The 24,940-nt window shown below is 44.8% G+C and overlaps 1 pseudogene; it reads left to right on the top strand.

Moving 5' to 3' along the window:
* Positions 1–24,047: 24,047 nt before the first annotated feature.
* On the top strand, positions 24,048–24,395 carry LOC105090769 (small ribosomal subunit protein eS26-like; annotated as a pseudogene).
* The last annotated feature ends 545 nt before the right edge of the window (positions 24,396–24,940 follow it).

The following is a 24,940-nucleotide window of genomic DNA, read 5'->3' as shown; positions in this document are numbered from 1 at the left end:
GGCTCCCCAGTCGGCAAGGCCCCAGCCAGTGGGCTGCCTGCAGGTTCATGCAGCCTCTTGACAGCCACCGTGGGAGTCAATGAAACCTCTGCGGCCCACGCGATCTCGCCCTCCAGCTCCTCTGCCCGCCTCGCCACGGCCGCCACCTCTGTCTGTTCCCTGTCTCCCCACACAGGGCCGGGAGGCTTAGGGTGTTTTCCATTGTGATGCCTGAAGATTTTATGACTCAAATGAATGCCCCGCTGGCTGTGGGACCCAGCCCTGCACCTGGGGGCAGGAGGCCCTCAACACATCCAGTCATGCCCAGCGGGAACCTGGGGCCCCTCGGCCTCAACTCAAGCCCTGGGGGAGTCTGTGGCCTGGAAATGGGAACACAGACTTCACAAGGCTACTGGGGACTCAGGAACTAGCCATCCTCCGGCCTCTCAGACAGGAAACTCCTTCCCCACCTGACTCCTAACCCCCATCCCTTAGAGGCACCCCGTCTGCCCACATACTTGAGGGGAAAGGCCACCATCCCGACCCCCAGGGCCAGCACTCCCCGCAGGCTCACCAGAACCGCAGATGGATTCAGATGCCAGGACAAGACAGGAGTCTGGGGAGGGGTCTGGAGGAGTGTCCCCTCATAGCGACTTCAAACGCCCCAAAGCTCTGTTTGTTCTGTTGCCATAAAACCAGCCTCTGTACCCCGATAGCCAGACTGAGACTCAGAGGCAGAGTTTGGGGAGAATCAGAAAAAAATGCTTTCTTGCTTTGCCAGGCAAAGGGGAGTCACAGTAGGTTCGTGCTTTAGGAACTGTGGTTGGGGCCTTGAGGTTTTATAGAAAAAATGGATGGAGCAGAAAAGGTGATGAAAATTAGGGTATTTTACAGGCTGCTACGTTCCTCTTAACCTCAATGAATCTTCCTGGCATCATGGAGGAGCTCCAGAGGGTCTGTCCATTCTTCTAAGATTATCATCTACCACCTCCCTCCTGGAGCATAGCCTCTGGATTAAAGCTATTCTCAGTGAAGAATGCACAGGGAGTGCAGAGGGTAAGGGGAAACTCTGGGGGCTGTTTAGCACAAAAGCAGTGAGGGAGAGAAAGCAAGTTGTAGGATCTCTTGATCAGAACGAATCAGCAAACAGTTTCAGCACCAGGGAAGCCAGTTTGTTAGTTTTCTATTTCTTTAGTTCCTCTAGACTTGCCCTGCCACCCACGGGAAATGCATCTTCCACCAGCGAGATGGAAGTCCCCTCGCCCTGGGCACCCCAGCACGCATACTTCCCCCACCGGAACCTCTCTCATCTCCACATCCTTGGACACTGGTACATCCTATCAGTTTTCCTCCTGCATTGGGACTGAATTTAATCTCGTCATTACATTCTCTGATCAACTGTCACTGACTTTGGGTAAAAGACCAAGGTCACTTTAGAATCCTGTTCCCTCTCATTGAACGTCAGTGCGTTTGGTTTTGTTTGCTTGCTTTGCTTAGGTTGCTTTGTTTTCGTTGCTGTTTCAAGCAATTGAATTGCAGCTTCTCTGAGCAGCTGGCCACTGTGAAGGAGAAGGGAGAGTGTGCGCAGGTGAGAAATCGCCCTTCGCCTTCCTTCCAAACTACTGAAAGCAGGAATTTGGTTGAGACAGCATCTAGCAAATACCACGATAGCAAAAGGAAAGGAAATGAGTCTTAGAGGCAAAGTCCCAGTGCTCCCAAGACGTGAATTTATCAAACGGTTCTGGTGAGCTCACCCTGAACACAGGCCCCTCCATCTTCTTGAAACCCTGCCAAGAGGAGCCTGGCTCAGATGGAGAGGAAAACAATGCCTCTGGGGAAAAATAGCCCACGTGGTCTAACAGCTCCCGCAACAGCACTGTTCCACCGGGCAGGCTCCGTTACCCATCCAGGCTCCTTCCATTTTGCCTGCTCCTCCCACAAGTGACTCCTCCCAACACAGGGGATTGGATGCAACCGAGAGCTCAGCAGCCAGTCACCTTCTCTACCTCAAAAGTTCCACACCTGAGAGGCAGAGAAAGCAGAAGCAGTCAGTGAGAGAACGAGGGGAAGGCAGGTGGGGATGCACGTATTAGACAGAGGCACAGAGGAAGAGGCAGAAACAGAGTGCAAGCAAGCTCATACGTGGAAGGAAAAATAAAAATAACACCAAAGGAAAGGGGGTGCTGCTAAGGGACAAATACGAGGGCCCCAGGGGCCGCCCTGTGCCTGAGGCAGCTCCCCAGGTGCTAATGGTCTCCTCCTGCAGGCTGCCATCTTAACAGTAGTCCTGCAACACAGGCGATGAGGAAACCTGCGTGCCGGGATTTGAAGTAACTTATTCAAGGTCCTGTAAAGACTATCTCACCCCCAAGGACATCATCACTTCTAGATTTTTAAAAACCCCTGTTGCCCAACCTCAAAAGTGAAATTTGTGGGAAGGCCCTCTTGGTCTCATCCGTCATATGAGCTTTTTTTTTTTCCTTTTGCTCACTCATTGGTCAACACATCAATCTCTGAAAGCATCTCTAAGCTGCAGGTGCCTTCTAGGCACCGGGGCACTCTGAGCCTGGATTTACCCACCCGCTTTCACGAGGGGCTCGTGTCCTGCCTGCGAAGTCTCACCAGAGCACTCCGCAGACGTCCGGCAGCCCGCTCAGCGCATTTCTCACCCTGACCTGCCCAGTATGACTCGGTCCTCTTTGTTCTGAACCGTGTGTTCTGTAAGCAGAGATCGGCCCCGTGTCCCATTTGCGCGCTCTGCGTGCTCTCTGTGCTCAGCGCCCTTGTTCACGCCCTCACCGCTGCCTGGAGAGAGACCCGGCACATAACACACCAGCCTCCACCGGGGAGTAGGTCGGTCCTGCTGGCCAGCTCGGCACTCACTGGGGACCACGGAGAGACCACAGCTGTTGTGCGGTGTGGGGGTGGCTTCCCCCAGCCCCATCCTACCTTGAGACAAGTCCCTGGGGGGGGGGGGCACTCAGTGAGGGCCTGAAGTGGCAGGAAGAGGGCCATGCCCCATCACCTCTGGAATGAGAGACTGCACGGTTCATTGTGTGGCCACCCCACTGTCTGCCAGCAAGATCTGGGGACAGGTCTCACCATCCCACTGAGATTCTGTTTTCTCACCCACAAAGCAGGGCTGGTAAGAGGCACTACCTCCTGAGACTAATGAAATGACAGGGGCCCCGGTGACACTGCACCCTCATTCTCCTCCTTCTGGCCTCGTTGATGTCGCATTGGGCTCTCCCCCACCCCAAGCCTTCTGCTGCTCCCAGTGCTGGGAGGGTGTTGAGCCCCTCTGTGAGGGGAGAAGCTCCCTCCCGCCCCCCTCACCAGAGGACCTGGGGGTTACCAGCAAACAGCCCCGGGACAGCCACAGCCTGGGCACCACTGCACAGCCAGAATCTGCATCAATACTAAACCTGCATCCTCGGGTTGGGTGTGTACACGTCAAGTCCTCCTCCCCCCATGGCTCATGAAGATGAGCAAGGCGTTTGTACCACGGAGGACCCCACCTGGAGAACTGGACCCAATTTATGTTACATACACAAAATAGAAGAGCTACAGTGTGGGCTTGATCTGCCTTGACGTTCCTCCACCGATGAACAGAAATAACAAAGGTCCTTATATACTGGAGTTTATTATACCTTGTCGATAAAAGCAAAATCAAACCAGTAAGTCAAAAGTGCATTACTTTCAGACCACACACACACACAGAGAGAGAGAGGCAATTTCACACTCAAAGTCCAAGTGGGAAACCAGGTAGAAAATATTCAATTCACCTCGTGAATTTTTCACATGAAATCAGGGATGTTATGAAATTAAAATTAGCATGCTCACATAGTTTTTTCTTACTCTGAAAATAAAATATTGAGAGATTCTGGACAGGAAGCAACCAAGATGTTGGAGTAGGAAGACCCTGAGCTCACCTCTTCCCACAGGCTCACCAAAATCCCAGCAATTTACAGAGAACCATCTGAAGGTTCACAGAAAAGATCTCCTATGACTAAAGACGTAAAGAAGGAACCACAACAAGACAGGCCGGTGGGGCGGAGTTCTGGGACAGTCAAGACCCACACCCCCAGGTGGGTGACCCACCCCAGGGAGGGTAATTACAGTAGCAGAGGGTCTCCACAAGGAACGAGGAGTGGGATCGCCCCAGCCCAGAGGTCCTGTGCCAGGAAGACAAGTTCCCAGAACATCTGGCTTTGAAGGCCAGCAGGACATGCTTTTGGGAGAGTCAGAGGACTGTGGAAATAGAGACTCCTTCCTTAAAGAACACAATCTCACTGGTATATATAAAATAGATAAACGAGTTGATACTGTATAGCACAGGGAAATGTATTCAGTATCTTGTAGTAGGTTATGATGAGAAAAAATATAAAAATGAATATATGTATGTTCATGAATGACTGAAGGAGTTATGCTGTACACCAGAAACTGACACAACATTGTAAACTGACTATATTTCAATAAAAAAATTAAAAATTAAAAAAAAGAACAAAATCTCGTATGCTCCGAGACTCATGGCAGAGGCAGTAATTTGAAAGGAGCCTGGGACAGACTGACCTGCTGATCTTGGAGAGTCTCCCGGAGAGGCAGGAGGCAACTGGAGCTCACCTTGGGGACAAAGACCCTGGTGGATTCCTTCTGGGGAGCTCGTTCTTCCACAAAAACATAGGTGCTGATGAGCATCATATTGGAGCCCTCCCTCTAGGCTGTTAGTACCGGGGACTTCCCCACCCACCAGCCAGTCAGAACGGGTTCTGAGGTCAAGCAGCCAGCTGTGAGAGGAACCAGCCTCCCCACAAGTGGATCACCACCAGTCCCAGTTCCCCCTGGCCCTGCAGCCAGTAGTTAAGGGATACACAAAGCAAAAGGATGTCAAATGTGATGTCCAAAACATTAACTGTGGAGAGGAGAGTAAAAAGGCAGGGTTGTCAGAATGAGTTCAAAATTAAGAGATTAGCAACTTAAAATACACACACACACTCACACTAAGGCTCTGGCACACAAACAGACAAATGGAACAGAATAGAGAGCCCAGAAATAAACCCACACACATATGGTCAATTAATCTATGGCAAAGGAGGCAAGAATATACAATGGGGAAAAGGCAGTCTTTTCAGTAAATCGTTGGGAAAACTGGACAACTACATGCAAAAGAATCAAATGGGCTACTTCCTCACACCATATACGAAAATAAACTCAAAATGGATTAAAGACCTTAATGTAAGACCGGAAACAGTGAAACCCCTAGAAGAAAACATAGGCAGTACACACTTTGACAGTAGTCTTAGCAATATATTTTTTGGATGTATCTCCTCTGGCAAGGGAAACAAAAGCAAAAACAAACAAGCAAACAAATGGGACTACATCAAACTAAAAAGCTTTTGCACAGTGAAGGAAACTGTCAACTAAATGAAAAAGAAGCCTACTGAATGAGAAAAGATACTTGCAAATGATATATCCCATAAGAGTTTAATATTCAATATATAGAAAGAACTCATACAACTAAACATCAAAAAAGCAAACAACCTGATTAAAAATCGGGTAGAGGACCTGAAACGACATTTCTCCAAAGACAACTACAAGTGGCCAACAAGCACATGAAAAGATGTTCAGTATCACTCATCAGCAGGGAGATACACATCAAAACCACAATGAGACATCACCTTACACCTGTCAGAATGGCTATCACCAAAAAAACAACAAATAACAAGTATTGGTGAGGATGTGGAGAAAGGGAACCCTCATTTACTGTTGGTGGGAATGTAAATTGGTGCAGCCTATGGAAAACAGTACAGAGATTCCTCAAAAAATTAAAAAGAGAACTGTCATACTACCCAGCAATTTTACTCCTGGTTATTTATCTGAAGAAAACAAATACACTAATTCAAAAAGATACATGCACTCTTAAGTTCATTGCAGCGTTATTTACAACAGCCAAGATATGGAAGCAACCTACATGCCCATCAAGAAATGAGTGGATACAGAAGATATTATGTGGGGGTGGGGGGTGTAGGTGTGTGTATACACAATGGAATATTACTCAGCCATAAAAAAGGAAATTTTGCCATTTAAAGCAACATGGATTCACCTAGAGGGTATTATGCTAAGTGAAGTAAGTCAGACAGAGAGAGACAAATGCCATCATTTCATTTAAATATGGTATTTGAAAAATAAAACAGATGAACAAATATATCCAAAAAAAAAAAAAAAAAGAAACAGAATTATACATACAGAGAATAAACAGGTGGTGGCCAGAGGGGAGGGCAGTGTCGGGGGTGAGTGAAATAGGTAAAGGGGATTAAGAGGTACAAACTTCCAGTTACAAAATAAATGGGTCATGAGTATGAAATATACAACATGTGGAATATAGCCAATTACATTGTAATATCTTTATATGGTGACAAATGGTAACTAGATTTAGCACAGTGATCATTTTGTCATCTATAGAAATATTCAATCACTATGTTGCATATTTGGAGCTAACAGTGTTGTATGTCCATTACACTTCAATTTTTAAAACTATGTAGACACTGAGGGGAAAGGCATCAAACTGCTAATGGTAGTTATCTCTGGGGAGGATGAAGATTATGGGTGATTGTTATTTTTCACTTTACACTTTGATTCATTTCTAGTTGTCTGCAATGAACATGTATTGATTGTAAAAGCAGAAAAAACAGTGTCTTTAAAAATGAAAACAAAATATTGATAAGTAAGTATGTGGAATTAAATATGTTTCTTGACAAAAATATTACAGTTTATCTGACACTATCATAAGTAAAATAATACTTAGGTATAAATCTAACAAGACAAGTACAGGATTGGTATGTTGAAAAATTACAAAATGCTGATGAAATAAATCAAATAAGACAAAATTTAAAAAAAAAAAAACATGATCAAGGATTATAAGACTCAACATAGTAAAGATGTCAATACTTCCCCTATTTGTCCATAGGTTTAATGCAAACTCTATCAAATCCTAGAAAGTTTTTTCTGTAGACATAGATAAGTTTATTCCAAAACTCTAGAATATATATAAAACTCTTCAGGTAGATGAAGAGAAGAAGGAGGAAGAGGGAGAGGAAGAGGAATAAAGAAAAGAAACTGGGAGAATAAAGAAAATTAATGCACCCTTCCTGGCGTTAATTCTCACTATATAGCTACAGAAATCCAGACAGAGCGATATTAGCAGAGGGACTGACACACTGGGCAACACAAAAGAAGAGAGAATCCAGAAATAGACCTGGGTGGATTTTTTACAAAGACACAAAGCAATTCAAAGGAGGAGGAAGAGCCTTTCCAAATGCTCAAGCATTTGAGCATTCAGAGGCCAAAAAACGAATCTCAATCTATTCAACTTAAGTCTCATATCTTCTAGAAAAATTAACTCAAAATGGACTTAAATGTAAAATAAAACTTTTTTAAATTTTAGGGATAAAACATAGGAGAAAATCTTCAAGACCTATGCCTAGGTGAAGTGTTCTTAAACTTGACACCAAAAGCATAATCCACAAAAAGAAAAAAAAAAAAAAAAAAAAAAAAAACCTAGAATCCAGATCTCATTAAATTTAAAACTTACTCTGTGAAAGATCCTGCTAAAGGATGAAAACACAACCTACAAACTACAAAGAGAAAATATGTGCAAATCACATATCCCACAAAGGCTTTATACTTGGAATGTATAGAAAACTCTGAAAATTCAATGGTAAAAAACAAACACTCCAGTTAGAAAATGACCAAAGTCATAAACACATATTTCACTGAAGAGGATATCAAGATGTCAAAAAAAAAAAAACACACACACACACATGAAGAGATGTTCAACATCATTAGCCATTAGAAAATTAAAATTAAAATCATAAAGATATCACTACATGCATAGCAGAATAGCTATAATTTAAAAAATAGTAATAAAACTCAATGCCGGTGAGTATGCTGAGAAACTGGACCACCCATGCATTGCTACTGGGAATGTAAATTAGTACAGGCACTCTAGAAAATAGTTTCTCAGTTTCTTTTAGAGCTAAATATATACTTCCCAATTGCACTTTGGGACATTTATCCCGTAGAAATGAAAACTTATGTTCAAGGACTCTTCTTAGCCGCTCTAGTTATTATAGCCAAGAACTGGGAACAACCCAATTTCCTTTAATGAGTGAATGGCAAGAATGGTATATCCACAGCACAGACTAGGACTCAAAATGGAACAAACTAGTATTACATGCAATAACTTGGATTAAATATTAGGAAAATATGCTGAGTAAAAAGGATAATCTCCAAAGTTTCCATACTGTCCGCTTACATAAAATTCTTAAAACAACAAAAATTATAGAAATAGAGAACAGATGAGTGGTTGCCAGGTCTGGGAACTGTTGGAGAAGAGGTATCTCTCTATACAGAAATAGTATGAGAGAACCTTTTTGTGTGGTCACTGTTACATGACATTACACGTGATAAAACTACATAAAATACACACACACACAAACACACACACACACACGCCTCTAACACTGGTGAAATCTGAATAAGCTCTGTGGATTGTACCAGCCAATTTCCTGGTTGACACTGAAGGAGCCTGGGTGAAGATGTGTGGGAACACTCTGCAAACTTTTTGCTAACTTCCTTTGAATCTACAGTTCTTGCAAAGTAAAAAATTCTTTCTAAGTGACAACCTTTTTCAAGGATAGCTAAAAAAGAAAAGAAACTATGTTCTAAAGACTCAAGCAATTGAATTTCCAGGTCAACTGTAGATTTATCGCTAAATCTTTGCAGACCCTTGTACTAAGATAATAGAAAACTGTGGCCTGAACATAGTGGGATATGGTAGCCTGGGGAGAGAAATCAGTCACTTTTTAGCAAATAGAGCCCCACATGTGGTCATGACCCACCTGAATAAATATTTGACCCCCCTCAACAGGTGAGCTGGGGTATGAACCCAAGCGAAGTACTGACGTCCTCATACACAGACCTCAGTGCTGTTCTCCTGTTATCTTTTCCTTCCTAGATGGAGGCTCTTGTCTTGTGTTTATTTATATTTTATTTATTTTGAAGTATAGTCAGTTACAATGTGTCAATTGCTGGTGTACAGCACAACGTCCCCATCATGCATCTATATATGCATATATTTGTTTTATTCTTTTTCATTAAAAGTTACCACAAGATATTGAATATAGTTCCCCATGCTATACAGAAGAAATTTGTTTTTTATCTATTTTTTTATATAGCGGTTAACATTTGCAAATCTCAAACTCCCAAAATTGTCCCTTGCCACCCCCTTTCCCTGGTAACCGTAAGATTGTTTACTAGGTCCGCCGGTCTGTTTCTGTTTTGTAGATGAGTTCATTAGTGTCTTCTTTTATCTTTTTTCTTTTTTTTTTTTAAATTCCACATATGAGTGCTATCATATGGCGTTTTTCTTTCTCTTTTCTTTCTGGCTTATTTCTCTTAGAATGACGATCTCCAGATCCATCCATGTTGCTGCAAATGGCATTATTTTATTCTTTTTTTTATTATGAAATAGTATTCCATTGTAAATGTACCACATCTTCTTTGTCCAGTCATCTGTCGATGGACATTTAGGTTGCTTCCTTGTCTTAGAAGTTATTTCACTCTTAAATCTCCAGCTTCCACACTTGCAAAATGAGGATAATATTTGCCTTGCTAACTTGTTACTAAAATTAAATGAGATGACACATGAAGGCATTTAATACATTACAGAACCCAATAAATATCTATTACTGTTGTGAATATTGATAATATTACTGGTAATGCTTGGAGTTTCTGCCCATAGAGTCACCCTACCCCTGCCTACAACTGACCAGCCCAGAGGTAGAGACCCCAAGGCCTATGAAATTCTCTCTCTTTCTCTCTCGATCTCTCTGGAATTTAGAATAGGATTCAAAGGTATTAATCTGCCTTTGTTATTTGAACTAGAGATACGTCAGGATGGAACTGAGGCAACTTCTGTGGGGTAGCTTCCTTCAGCCACATGCCTGAAGAAGTAGAAGAAGTTGGTTTTTAAAGAGATTAAATTAATATGGTTACCAGGGGGATAAGGGGTGGGGAGGGATAAAATGGGAGTTTGGGATTTGTAGATACATGCTACTATATATAAAATAGATAAACAACAAAGTCCTACTGTATAGCCCAGGGAACAATATTCAATAACTTGTAATAGCCTGTAATGAATAAGAATATGAAAACAAACATATATGTGTGTATAAATGAATCACTATGCTGTGCACCAGAAATTAACATGATTGTAAATCAACTATAGCTCAATTTCAAAAAAAATAGAGAGATATTAAATTCAGAGAAATGGAAGCAGCAAATGCTGAGGCTAAAGAGAAAAAGCAAAAAGTGAAAGAAAGAAGGTGGCCCAGCTCTGAGAGAGTTTCAGTCCAGGTGACTCAGGGACCTGCCTTGGGCCCCATGAATTGCCCTTGGGTACTTAACAGTAAGTATGTCTTTACGGCTGAAGGTGAGATGAAACTGTATCACTTAGGGTCAGGTGAACTTTGACTAACAGCATTCTTGTTACTACTATTATTCTTGTTACTGTCATTATCCCAAGGACTCATACAGGGAGTGAGACTCCCATTATCAACTGGGGGACCCAGAAAGCTGCTGGAAAGACAGGATGTTGAGTGGCACTGGCTGCCCTGGGTTCTCTAGCCTCAGTTCAGGTTGGACCTAGAGGCCCAAGTGGGCCGAGCCTCAAGCAGCGTCAGCACTGGGGAGAGCTGGCCTAAGCAGCTGGGAACCAGATCCTCACCCCTTTCTACACAGTGAAGATGAAGTTCCCTTCCAGTCCCAGGTGCTATAGCTCACTCCACCACCATACGCCCTTTGGATAATTCACCAAGGAAGGAATGATCTGGAGGAGATTATGCAAATACCCGCATCCTCTGCAGGTGAACCCAACCTTAATAAATATGCACATTCCAGCCTTACGTGTCTGATGAACCAGGGAGGACGTTTGCTTTGTAAATCTCACTCAGTGTTGCTTCTGAGCACCAGCTTTCTGAGTTCATTTAAACAGGCACTTGAGACATGATAATTTTTCATTTTACATGCAGCAGATGCATAGATCTTAAGTGCACATTTTACTTTGACAGACGTACACATTCACGTAGCTGCCATCCGAATCAAGACATTGAGCATCCCTTGCACTCAGAAAGCCCCTTCATGACCCTTCCCAGTGCACCTCTAGCCCCACAAGACAGTCATTGCTCTGATTTATATCATCAGAGACTGCTGTCTCTGCCTGTTTTTGAGCTTCCTATAAATGGAGTGATAGAGTATATTGTCATCTGAGTCTGGTCCCTTTCACTCAGCAAAATGCTTTCAGAGTCATCCTTTTTTTGCATGTATCAATCATCCCTTCCTTTTTATTGCTGAGCAATAGTCCAATGTGTGGAGATACTGCAATTTTGTTCACCCAATCACATGTTGATGGCCATTGGGTTGTTTCCAGATTTAAGCTGCTATGAACGGTCTTATATAAGTCTTTGTGTGGACATGGATTTTCATTTCTCTTCGGTGAATACTTAGGAATGGAGTTGCTCCAGTAGAAAACAACCCCAAGCTCACCCACTGCTGCACTGAAGGTGCACCCTGCTGCCACCTGAGCTGACAAAGCTCAGTCCTGCCCTGCTCCCCAGACCTGCTTTGTCCTTGTCCTCTAAGCCATCCCGCCTTCCGACTGGCAATTATGGTCCTTCCCGAGGGACAAGCGTCTTGCTCAAGGCCTTGTCTCTTCTGTCTCAGCAGGAAGCTCACTCGAGGAGGACTAATGAAAATGATAGCTATTTATCCACCAAAGCTATGAAATCATACATTACGGCTCCCAGAGCCCCAGATCATTGTACTGTGACAAATAGAATTGTTTCCTTGAGTGCCCAGAGTGAGAGTAGGCACAGAAGCAAAGCCCCGTCAGACAGCTTCCTCCCCCTACCTACCAGATTATCAGAAGAACAGCTATGAATTCAGCTTGGGATATCTTAAAAGTATCGATTAGGTGCTTTTTAGGACTTTCAGAGAAAAGATGCATCTGCAACAACATACAGCCTCTCAAATTTAATACAGAATTCCAAAGTAAACAATTCTTCACTGAGAGGCCACCATGGGGAGGCAGAAACGATGTCTCCCAAACCCGGAGACCCTGGCTGTCATTTCAAGCTCCTAGGGCTCCCCCTACTGACAGGTTCAGGGGCTGCAGCGACACTTAACTGTTTAAACAGAGCGATGGAGGCCCTGCGCATGCAGTCAATGTGCAGAGGGGTCAAGAGTCCAGAGGATGAGATAGTCCTGGGCTCTCATGGGCTCACGATTAGAGGGCGGCGGAGGAACCTCACAGGGCAGAGAAGGGACCTGTCTCCTCGGCTGTCCCAGAGGAGGCTTCCCAAAGAAGCCAGCTTTTGAACTGAGCTTTAAGACATGACAACACAATGTTATATGTCAATCATATCTCAAAAAAGCTGGGGGAAAAATCATAAGAAAGAGAGGTTCTGGCAAAGAAGAACAGAAGAGCTTTTTGGTGGGAGGAGCATCTGAGCAAAGCCACAGAGCCCTAGGAGATACTGATTGTTCAGAAATGGTGGTCGGAGCACAGATGGGGAGAGACGAAGGGGACTGTGGGCGGCGAGGGCAGGGGGATGGGTGTCAGTCAGGGGCCTATGAGCCATGAGGACAAAGGGAACCTGGGGCAGAGGCCAGGTGAGACCCATGCAGGAGGGCATGTCCTATGTGCATGTTTGTTTCATTGTGTGTCAGTGTGTGTGTGTGTCGGGGAGTCTGAGTGTCTGTGTGCTCAGGTCTCACTCCTGCTCCTAGCTGGTTTCTCTGCTCCTTACTCACATGTCAAGAGGGAACTGGGGCCAAAGCTCATGAGGTTAAATTCAGTTTTGCAGCCTTTCTATAAACATCGTCTTCTGAAACAATGTACACGGTTCTCATTAACCCTCACAGACACTTACACGTTTTCATTCTCACTTTAGACAGGAGGAAACTGAGGCCCAGGGCCAGTGCTAGTCAGGGAAGGAGCTCCCAGCTCCTTCTGTGCCATCTCTAGCCATCCAGCACCACAGGCCACTGGGCCACACGGGGACCTGGGCCATCTCTAAAACCCCTTTCTGGAAAGGATGGTCACCCGGGCGCTGTCCGGCGGGCGTGGTGCTGAAATGGGAAAGAAGTAGACTGGAAAGGGAGTCCAGAGTAGAGGAAGGGCTCTGCAGCTTCCCTTTCTAGTTCCTTATCCTCAAGCAGATGGTGGGTCAGGAGCCTGCATTCTGGGTTGGCCCAGGCAGCTGACACCGACTGTAAGTCAGTCTCTGATGGTGAGATAGTTCAGCACAAAAGGGAGCGAAGAATGAGGACGCTGTATGCCCTCAGCCTCTTGGGAGTTATATTCAGCCCATCAGCCAAGATCAGGCATCCTCTACTTTGTGGGGGGCAGGGACGCTCTGGATTTCTGGTCTAGAAGTCCACTGTAGGACAACATGGCTGCCCTGTGCTGGAGGAAATCTGATGCTACCCAGGCATTCAACCTGTAGTCACTGTTTTCTGCTGCCTTACTTGCTGCTTTAGAGCTCTCCACTTAAGAGTACATTCTGGGCATTTTCTGACCTAGTTTAATGAATTATTTATTGAAAGTCTCCCTGGTCACCAGGAGGCATGCATGTAGAGGAGGTTTGTCACCTCCTGGTGATGTAGACTTTCTCTGGCATCTGAAGTCGGCTGTCAGCATCCACGGAGTGACTTCAGCCTCTGTTGCCTCTGTGCTGAAAACCTTCCACAGAAGGAAGTCAGACAGCATCAGGCAGGTCCGGGAGCCACCATAAGACAGAGCTGATAAACCCACAAGTCAGAACAAAGCCAGCTCCTCCCCAGAGACTGAGGTTGAGGTGAATCCATTTGAAATTGGCTGGGAAGACAACCAAAGCAATGCAATGGGTCACACACACTTCTGAGAGGGGAAGAAAAAGAGCAATTTTATTAACCTGCACCCGGGCAGACCTGTCAGCCACATCATAAGGAACCAAAACTCAGAAGTCACATGTCAGCTTCCTGACAGGGCAGGTTGCACAGCCGGCACCCTGTGTCTTTCAGTCTTTCAGTCTTTCAGATTTGGCTCAGTTCATCGATACGCAGTGCTGGATTGCCAGCAATGTGCTGGCTCAGAGTATACCAGCCTCTCAGCCCTGCCTTCCTACCCCAGCCAGCAGGGAGATGGCCTGAGATGGAGATTCATGTACACTGTCTGTCTGTGGATTTAATCTATTCAACTGATACTTTTTCTTTTTTTATGGAGGTACTAGGGATTGAATCCAAAGCCTCATACATGCTAAGCATGCTCTCTACTATACCTTCCCCCCTCAACTGCTATTTATTGAGCACCTGCGTCTACCTGGGACAATTCAATCAACAGACAAACATTCTGCCCTCATGAAGCTTATGTTGAGTGAGGGGAGACAAAGAACATCAATCAATTTTAAAAAACTAGTGGTATGAAAGAAGGTGATGTGTGCTAATGGGAAAGATTAAAGCAGGGAAGGGGTAAGGAGTGTGGGGGATGGGTGGGTGTGACATATTTAAACGTTTTATTTAGAAGGTTGGGGAAAAAAAGAGTTTGAGATTGGCAGATACTAACTACTATAGATAAACAACAAGTTTCACAGGCAACTATATTCAATATCTCATAGTAACCTATAACAAAAAAGAACATGAAAACAAATATATGTATGCATATGTATGACTGAAATATTATGCTGTACACCAGAAATTGACACATTGTAACTGGCTATACTTCAATTTAAAAAAAGAAGGATGGGGTCTTCAGTTCATAAACCACATCTGCACAGTCATCTGGGAAAGCAAGCTGGGTAGGTGTCCTGGGAGAGCAGCCATCAGAGGGAACAGCAAGTGCAGGCCTGCAGGGGATACTCTGGGCAAAGGAGGGGACAGCAGGGAGGCTGTAAGGTTAGGGGAGGAGGGACTCAGGGGGGCCTGCAGAGCCAAACCTCCTGCTTTTTAACTACTCTGGGGCTTTTCTGAATGTGCCACTGCCTCAGCAGAGATGGTCAGGATCCTTGCAGAGAATGCTGGAAATCTGTGGGGATGCGTTATGGTTGCACAAAGATCAGGAACACTGTTGCCATTTGTTAGTGGGATGAGGGTGGTGTCAAAGTCTTTGTGCAGGAAATTCCTAGCTCAGGTCCAGCGGCCGGGTCCCAGATCCCCGAACATCCCTGCAGGCACAAACAGAGACCACCCCCAGTTCCCCCGCAGTCCAGATCAACTGCTTCACATGCAAACCAAGGTGTGTGCATGATTTCAATGCTCCTTCCCAGAGCACCAAGCCACACAACCTATTTGACCCAAGCCCCTCCCAGGGTTTGCTCACTATTGGGAAAAACCCATAACCACTGCAGCCCCCTTCAAGCATTTCTGCTGCCAATGCTGAGACTCTGCATCAGTATGCAAGGCCACATCACATTCAGGCAGCCCCTAAGCTCCTCTGTCATCTAGTGGAGACATGCTAGGTATTGTATTGATGTGCCCCTTATTTTATTAAAATCGCCTTCATGCTATTTCTCTTTTACAACACACAGAACATAACACAGTTTTTTGAAAATGTAGATGTGGGTGGCCAGGTTTCATTTCTGGACAAGTAGAAGAGGATTGCCGAGCACTGATGGGGTGAGACTCACCGCCTTGAAGGGTCTGAGCAGAGCAGTGATGTACCATCGCCCGGCTCAGGATTGCTGGGTTGGGGGCATGGACAGGAGCAGCAAGACCAGTTAAGAGGCTGGTGCTGCATCTAGCTGACAGATGGTGGTGGCCTAGGTCTGAACAGTGCCTGAGATGGTGGACAGTCGTGGTCACATGTTGGTCATATTTTAAAAATAAAACTTACAGATTTGCTGATGGACCAAATGTGAGTGTGAGAAAACAAGATATTGAAGATAACTCCAGAGATTTTGACCTGAGCAACTGGAAGGACAGAGTTGTCATGAAACGGGGAAAATTAAGAGGCACAGGATGGGACTGGGGAGGGAGTCAAGAGTGCAGATTTGGGTGATGAAGTTGGGGTTGCCTTTCATGGAGATGCCAAATGAGCAAATGGAAATATTGCAGAAGAGGCTGTAAGAGCAGAGAAGAGAGGCACACAACTCAGCCTGGGAGACCAGTGACCTCCTAGAGGAGGAGACACCTGAGCTGGGGCTTTGAAGGATCAGTAGGAGTTTGCTGGAGTAGGACATTCCAAACAGAGGAAATAAACAGCATGATTCCCAGGGGCAGTGAAGCAGGTGCACAAGGAGAAAGCAGGCTGGAGGTGGCTCTGCAGAGGACAAGTCTGAACTCCTCTGGAAGGAGACAAGGGTGCAGGCATTGGGGGAACAGAACGAGCAGCAGACTTCCAGGTCAGTCGCTGGGGCTGTGAGCTGCTGTCTGGGGATGTCCGGCCCTGGCCTGCATTCGGGAAGGAACACAGTGAAGGCAGAGCTGGTCAGGGCCACTCTGGCCAGGCCTGGAGGATTAGCCCAGGAGTGAGGTCAGGGATGGCCGCAGAATAGCATTTCCAGGATGCAGGCTTAGTGGGAAGCATTTGGGGATCAGTGCCCAGGACCTCCCAGCAGCTCCGCGACACTGCAGTGGTCCAGGAAACCCCATCGCACACAGAGATGCTGGATCTCCCCTGGAGCTGCACTCCCTTTGGCTGAGGAAACAGACACGTCCATCACTAATTACAAATATGCCAAACTTAGCAGCCCCAGCTACTGCACATGTGCAGGAGGGCTCAATTCAGAGCTACAATCCACTGGAAAAAAATCTCTGCCTATTGCCTCTTGGTCAGGAGGGCAGATGTCCCTAGCACATGAGGTCATACTTGATTCTCGGGGGCTTGCATATTTCTCAGTCCTTAAGAGACAAGAGTTTGGTGTGATTTGCGTGTTTGCGTTAAATACCAAAGGAATTGCCAGAAGGGGGCGCTTCTCCAGGGAGGGCCAGCAGACCCCAGCCCTAACCTCAGCCCTGGGTCCCGGCTGTATCTTATAACCTGTGCTTCCCAACGTTCCATTTTGCATTTTAAAACTACTGTTTTAAAATGAGCTATGTAGGTCGTAAGTCATTTTATCTAAATTCTTTCTTTCAGCAAAGCTCAGATCTCACTGTGGCTGGAGAGACATTCTACCTAGGATCGGAAATGACAAGGCTAATTCTTTTTTTTTTCTTTTCCAGTTTTATTGGAATATAATTGACATACAGCACCAAATATGGCTTTTGGGGGGGGGATTAATTAGGTTTTATTTATTTACTTACTTACTTAAGTGGGAGCACTGAGGATTGAACCCAGGACCTTGCGCTTGCTAGGCACGCACTCTACCCCTGAGCTATACGCCCCACCCCCCGCAAGGCTAATCTCCTGAGAGCAAGCGTGGGCTCTGAGTGTGGATGCCTACGTGAGTGTGTACGTGCGTGAGCTTGCATGAACGCCTAAGAGAGAGTGTGAGTGTTTTCTCTTCCACACTGACGAATTCAGGCAGGCCTTCCATCGCCCCCTCTACCCTCAGACATCAGTAACACCACAGCCTGGCGAAGTCACTCCTCAGCCGAACACCAGGGAGACGTCACAGATGGAAATGAGGGTGAATGGGCAGCCGAGCTCCTTCCTCCAGCACTGGGGCTGAGCCCCAGATGGTCCGGCCCTGCGGGGCTGGGGCAGGATGGGCCTGGGGGTGCTCCAGGCCAGAGGCCCTGCACCCGGGTGTTCCCTCCTTGGCCTGTGCAGTCCCTTGTGATTCCACTAAGCTGTGAGGGCCCCCACTTTCTGAACAGCAGGAAATGCGCCAGCGGTCCCTCTCCCAGGCTTCACAGCAACCCAGGTAGTAAGAGGTGGGAAGTCAAGTTCTCAGTTTCCTTATTGCTTTTCTGTTCCAGGGAGGCTTTCTGCATTCAGTGCAAGGAAACTAAATGGAGGTGGGGGGAAAAGGCAACAGGAAAGTGGGTGTTAAAAAGTGAGATAGTGCCTGGGGAAACCCTAGGGTCTTGCTGAGAGAGGACCGCTGGGCAGGAGGCGGAGCCGAGGTGAGACGGGCTGGGCCCCGGGCCCCGGGCCCCTGGGCTGCAGTGCTTGCACTGGGACTGAGCACCAGAATACAAAAAACTAGATGGGATGAAAAATAATCGCACACGTGCACAGTTGAGATGAGTTATGAGCAAGATACAAAAAGACCAAAAACCCAGCTGCCAGTTCTGGGGGGTCAGGAGCAAGAGCAGGGCCCCGCTCGTGACCCCTGCACACGGCACCACCGAGGGGGTGGGCAGGCCACCTGAGCCACTTTCCCAGCCAGACCCCGGGACCCGCCTCTCCCCTCATCCCATTTAAGGGGCCAGCTCACCACCACCCGGGGAGCCAGCAAGGGCAGATTTTACTCATCTTCGCCCCCTCCCCCCCCCCCCCCCCCCCCGCTGCAAAGCAGGTCCCAATAAAGCCTTGCCTGAGTGTCTCATCCGGCCTTTTACCAGTTTCTACTGATTCAGGCAGCCCAGAACCATGGCTGGTAACAGGGAGGTGACCACACGTGCTGCCTGCACTGAACACGAGGGGAGGGGCCGGCCACAGGCCTGAGCCCTCAGAGGCTCTCTCGGTGGCAGTCAAGTGGCGAGGTGACCAATATTCTCCACATGAGCTTCAGGAAACACCTCCCCTGCACCTTCTCAGTGCACACAGATCCCAGAGGATGCCCAGTGAGGCAAGCTTGGGGATGACCTGGGATGCATCAGCAGACCTGGGGCAGGACAGCAATCTGAGCATCACCGCGGTCCAGGCGTCGTCTCATGGCCCGTAGCCTCGCAGCGTGGAAGCGCTCCTTCCGCTGGGGAACATCTCACAAACCCCCCACTCTAGTCTTCCCACGCCCACCTTCCCGTCTGTGTGAGCCCCTCTCCTTAGGCATCTCCCGTCACTGCTAGTCAAAGGCCCATCTTCCCCTCAAACGGAGCTGCTTCTGAGCAAAGTCCTCCGTGATCGTCCAGTTGGAAGTGACCCCTCACCCTGCTGATCCTCAAAGACATTTGTTCTGCCATTTTTTCATGGCTTTTAGCATTTTCCTTTTTTTTTTTTTAATTTAAAAAGAGTTGCAGCTTCTCCCATGATAGTATCCTGTAAAATCATTTGTCCATTTCATCCCTTACCCTTATCTCACTCCCTCCCTACCTAGTAAACTCTGCTGGTTCCAGAGGATTCCAGGGATCAATCAACAAGTTTGCTGTGAAGGCAAGAAAATGGAAAGCCTGTCTCAGTGCACAGCCCGCAATGAGACACCTTATATTTGGGTGTTGGAGAACAGATGTATTAACATGGAAATATGTTTCCCCAAAGGAGCCCATTGAGATGGGAACATTCATTTACACAATATAGTGTAATTGTTATTGGTGCTGATTTTTTGGTAAGTTTTCAGAGATTCTAATTTTGTGGTGGTATATGTCAGGGGAAGAGCTGAGTTACTATTCCACAGTCGGCAGAATATGCCTTATATGTATCTATATTAGTATTTATTTATACCTATATCTCTAAGTTATATAGATATAAAGGTATTTCCCATTTCTTTCTTTTTTTTTTTTAAATTGAAGTACCATCAGTTACAATGTGTCAATTTCTGGTGTACAGCACAGTGTCCCAGTCATGCATACACATCCATACATTCGCTTTCATACCCATTTATTTCTTATTCCCATTCTCACTCCCCAGTTGCACCAATGTATTTGATCTATGTCCTTAAATATGCATGTATATTTTTAAAAAATATAGTACTGTTTTGTATACATACATGTATATGTGTAAATTACATGAGTTATATTAGGCTTTAAATTTCAATCCGTTTTTTTCTCATATTTTCACTTGATCATACGTTTTTTGTTTTGTTCTGTTTTGAGGGAGGGAGGTAATTAGGTTTATTTATTTATCATTCTTTTTTAATTTAACTGGAGAGACTGGGGATCGAACCCATGACCTCATGCATGCTAAGCATGCACTCTACCACTGAGCTAAACATTCCCCCTGACCATAGGCTTTTAGTTTACATCATTTGGATCTATTTGCATCTAGATTATTGCTTCTCAATGCTGTTTACTGTTATTCCACAGTGAGCTTCCACCTTAGTTTCTTTCCAACACCATATAGGAGACACCAAGTTGCCCCCATTTCATTCTATCCTAAATTAAAGGGCAGATGAACTCCTTAGGCGTGTCCCCAACAGGGCCATCAAGGATTTCTCTGAGTCACTTAGCAGCAGTTGGGTTGCTGGTCATAGGCTACACACTCTAAGTTCCACCGAGTTCTCTGGGTTTAGCCCACAGTCCACACTCCAGGGTTCCTGTCCGCCCAGATCCCTATCGATACGTGTTGCCCCTTGTCTAATTGTAGCTGTTCTCCTGGGTGTGAAGCAGTTTCTCGTGTTGATTCTAACTTGCACTGTGAGCATCTCTTCATGGATTTGTAGTCGCTGGTGCTTCCATTTCTATGAATTCCCTGCTCACTTCCTTTGTCCATTTTTCTGTTGGAATGTCCCTTCTTCTCCCAGTGCTTTGAAGGAATCCCTATGGGCTTTGCCTATTCCTATTGTCTTTCACTACAATAAACCTCATTAAACAGAAATCCCAAATTTAGAGGTAATGGAAAAATTCATTTGCTTTCTGGTTATTATTTGACAGCTTTGTTTAAGTAGTTATGTGCTTAATCCCTGCTGTTTTCCACTGGACTCCAAGGCTAAGAACCATGGCAGTCTTGTACCCCCAATGTCTACAACAGGACTTGCTACATTAGCTAGTGAGTGTTTGGGGAATGAATGAGGCCAGCACCTGGCACACTGTAAGTGGAAGCTGTTATTTTTAATGAATGAAGTGCTTCCCAAGGAAAGACTCTAAAGAAACGCAATGAAGTCTTCAGAGAGAAGTACAAGATCCAAACCAAATAAATGGAAGCTAAAATACCAGTGAACCTCAGGAAATAAGAAGGATTTCCTGGTTTTCTTAAGAGGTTTGAATGTTTTTCTTTAGTGTAGAAAGCCTATGAGCAGTGGATCTAGTGTTCTTTTTTTTTTTTTTTTTTTTTTTTTTGGATCTAGAGTTCTGAGTTGGGAACAGCATTGTCACAGCAGCTGTTTGCTTTCATTTTAGTTGTTTTTTATTTTATTTATTTAGTTAAAATCAGTTTACAATGTGTCCATTTCCAGTGTAGAACACAATTTTTCAGTTATACATGAATTTGTTTGTTTTTTTGATTTGGTTTAGTTTTGGAATAGAATTGTTGGAATTATACCTGGATAAGGTGGAAATCCAGGATAATACACCATGCCCAGTGATTCCAGTGCAAGGCAGTGAGAGTCCCTTGCTGGAATCCGTTTAGAATCTGTGATTAGCTCCTCTAACTTGTTTATTTATTTTTCAAACAGAGGTACTGGGAATTGAACCCAGGACCTCGTGCATGTTAGGAAGGCACTCTACCACTGAGCTGCACCCTCCTCTAGCTCACCTAATTTGATAATAAAATTCCATGGGTGCATCATTGCCTTCTCTAAATCCTTTCAGCATCACCTGTGAGGTCGCATACATTACAGCTGGATTGCCACATGTCTGAACTCTTATAGAAGGAAAAGGAAATTTGAAGGAGTACAACCCTGTACACAAATTCCCCTAACCAGACAGGCTCTTCCCGCAAATTCTTTCCCCTATTAATTGGAAACTGCCAGAAGTCAAAAAGGATCACAGATGTGGGTCAGGGTCAGGCCAGTGAAGATCAAATGATTCTCAGGATCAAGTTCCAGTACCACAGTATGAGATGCTCCACTGAACTGCTCCCCAGTAAAAATGGTGAGAATTATTTTTAAAAATACAGTCATTTAAAGTTTCTAAAAATGGTCCTAAAGGCAAACAGCAAATGAAGAAATGCCTTCTATTCAAGAAAACCTGCAAAAATTTGGTAAGGGAGTCTGTAGTGTTTCAACCTAGACAGCTCCCTTCCTCCCTCGTCCAAGCTCAGCAAAACAAACACTCTTCTACAGGGCTCCCTCTCCCCGGGTCCCACTGGAGGGCTTTCTTCCTTGGAGGAGACAGACACCAGTGTTTCTTATTCTGCCCCCAACTACCGGTTGCTGAGTGACTGCAGTTGAGAAGTGGGGACTCCATTCTTCCAATCAGCTCCCACTCATGGAACTGAGGCTCTGTCGTGGGTGCAGTACGCTGACAGTACCAAGTCCCTGATGGCTCTTCCCCCAGCTCACAGGGTGGTGTTTTCAACAACAGGAAAGGCAAGCCAAGAGGACCTCGGATTCCTGCCTCCCCTCCACCAAGCATTTAAATCCTAGAGCATGTGTGTCACTCAGAGAGAAGCTTGACATTGTCCCCACCTCCAGCTCCATAGCCCTAATTACGAGTTTTTTTCCTGGGCAGGAAGAAGCAGGCATCCAACATACAACTCTTTTCATTTCTTCTTTGTATAAACTGACTTTATTTGCAACAAAGCATGGAGACATTCAAGCTTAAAGGTGCTCACAAGAATGGTGGAGGTTATGGTGAAGGCAATTTGAGAAGAGATTCAAGAATTTAATGAAGATACAGCCTAGAATGTAGGCTGGCTAGTTTGCAAGAAAGAACCAGGGGATAAGTTGGCTGAGAGAAGCCCTCCTGGGACAGAACAGACATCAACACAGTTCTCAGAAACTGTTTCTTAAAAGGAGTCACAATTCAATTGGATTAGTTTGACAAGTAATTTATGCCCCAGGCCATTGTTGAAGGAAAGATATATAATGACCAATAAGCACATGAAAATGTGCTTAGCATCATTAGCCATCAGGAAAATGCAGAACAAGTTCATTATAAGATACCACTTTACACCCACTAGAGTGGCTGCCTTGGGAAACAGTGTGAAACTTGCTCGAACAATTAAACCTGGAGCTACTATATAACCCAGCAATTCCATGACTAAGTGTACACTGTAAAGGAAAGAAAATAAATGTCCACATAGAAACTTGGACAAAAATGTTCATAGCAGCATTATTCATAATAGCAAAAAAGTATAAACGAGCCAAATATACATTACCTGATGATGGATAACAAAATGTGATCTAACCTGAAACCATAAAGCTCTTAGAAGAAAATATAGGAAGTATACTCTTTGACATAAGTCTTAGCAATATTTTTTGGATATATCTCCTCAGGCAAGGGAAACAAAGCAAAAATAAACAAATGGGACTACATTAAACTAAAAATCCTTTGCACAACAAAGGAAACTTTCAACAATATGAAAAGGCAGCCTACTGAATGGAAGATGATATTTGCAAATAATATATTTGAAAAGGGACTAATATCCAAAGCATACAAAGAATTTATTTAAATCAACACCAAAAAAAAAGAAAAAAAAAAAACCACATAGCTTGATTTAAAAAGTGGACAGAGGACCTGAATAGACATTTTTCCAAACAAGAGATACTGACGGCCAACAGGAACATGAAAAGATGCTCAACATCACCAATTATCAGGGAAATGCAAATGAAAACTACAATGACAATTCAACACACACCTGGTAGAATGAATATTTTCAAAAAGAGAAAAGAAACAAGTGTTGGCTAGGAGGTAGAGAAAGGAGAACATTTGTGCACTGTTGGCGGGAATGTCAGTTGGTACAGTGACTATGGAAAACAGTACAGAAGTTCCTCCAAAAAATTAAAAGTGGAACTATCATGCCCAAAACAATTAACAAAATGGCAATAATAACATGCATATAGGTAATTATCTTAAATGTAAATGGACTAAATGCTCCAACCAAAACACATAGAGTGGCTGAATGGATACAAAAGCAAGACTCATATATATGCTAGCTACAAGAGACCCACTTCAGATCTAGAGACACACACATACTGAAAATAAGAAGATGGGAAAAGGTATTCATGCAAATAGAAATCAAAAGAAAGCCAGAGCTATACTTATATCAGACAAAATAGACTTTAAAATAAAGCCTGCTACAAGAGCTCTCTCCCACCCTCGCTTCCAAGATGACCAAAATAAGAAGGAACAATAGTCATGCCAAAAAGGGCCACAGCCACATGCAACATATTCACTGCACCAACTGTGCCCAATGCATGCCCAAGAACAAGGCCATTAAGAAGTTCATCATTTGAAATATAGTAGAGGCCACAGCCGTCAGGGACACTTCTGAAGTGAGTGTTTTCAACACCTACGTGCTTCCCAAGCTGTATGTGAAATTACATTACTGTGTGAGTTGTGCCATTCACAGCAAGGTAGTTGGGAATCATTCTTGCGAAGCCCGGGAGGACTGAACACCCCCACCCCAATTTAGACGAGTGGGTGCTGCCCCATGACCTGCACCAAAATCCATGTAAGAAGTTAAATCTTTAAAGACTGAAGAAATACTGTTCTCTGAAAAAAAACAATAAAATGGAAATTATACTTAAAAAAAGACTGTCACAAGAGGTAAAGAAGGACACTACATAATGATCAAGGGATCAATCCAAGAATAATATATACCAATAGTAAATATATATGCACCAAACACAGGAGCATCTCAATATATAAGGTGAATGCCAACAGACATAAAGGGAGAAATTGACAGAAACACAATAGTAGTGGGGGACCTTAACACCCCACTTACATCAATGGGCAGATCATTCAGACAGAAAATCAATAAGGAAACATAGCCTTAAATGACACATTGGACCAGATGGACTTAATTGATATTTACAGAGCATTCATCCTAAGGCAGCAGAATACACATCCTTCTCCAGTGCACATGGAACATTCTCCAGGATAGATCACATGCTAGCCCACAATGCAAGCCTTGCTAAATTTAAGAAAATTGAAATCATATCAAGCACCTGTTCTGACCACAATGCTATGAGATTAAAAACCAACTATAAGAAAAAAAAAC

Source organism: Camelus dromedarius, chromosome 4 (genome assembly GCF_036321535.1).
Source record: "Camelus dromedarius isolate mCamDro1 chromosome 4, mCamDro1.pat, whole genome shotgun sequence".
NCBI lineage: Eukaryota > Metazoa > Chordata > Mammalia > Artiodactyla > Camelidae > Camelus > Camelus dromedarius.
Note: the sequence above shows the minus strand (reverse complement) of the source record. Positions and strands in the feature narration are given on the sequence as shown.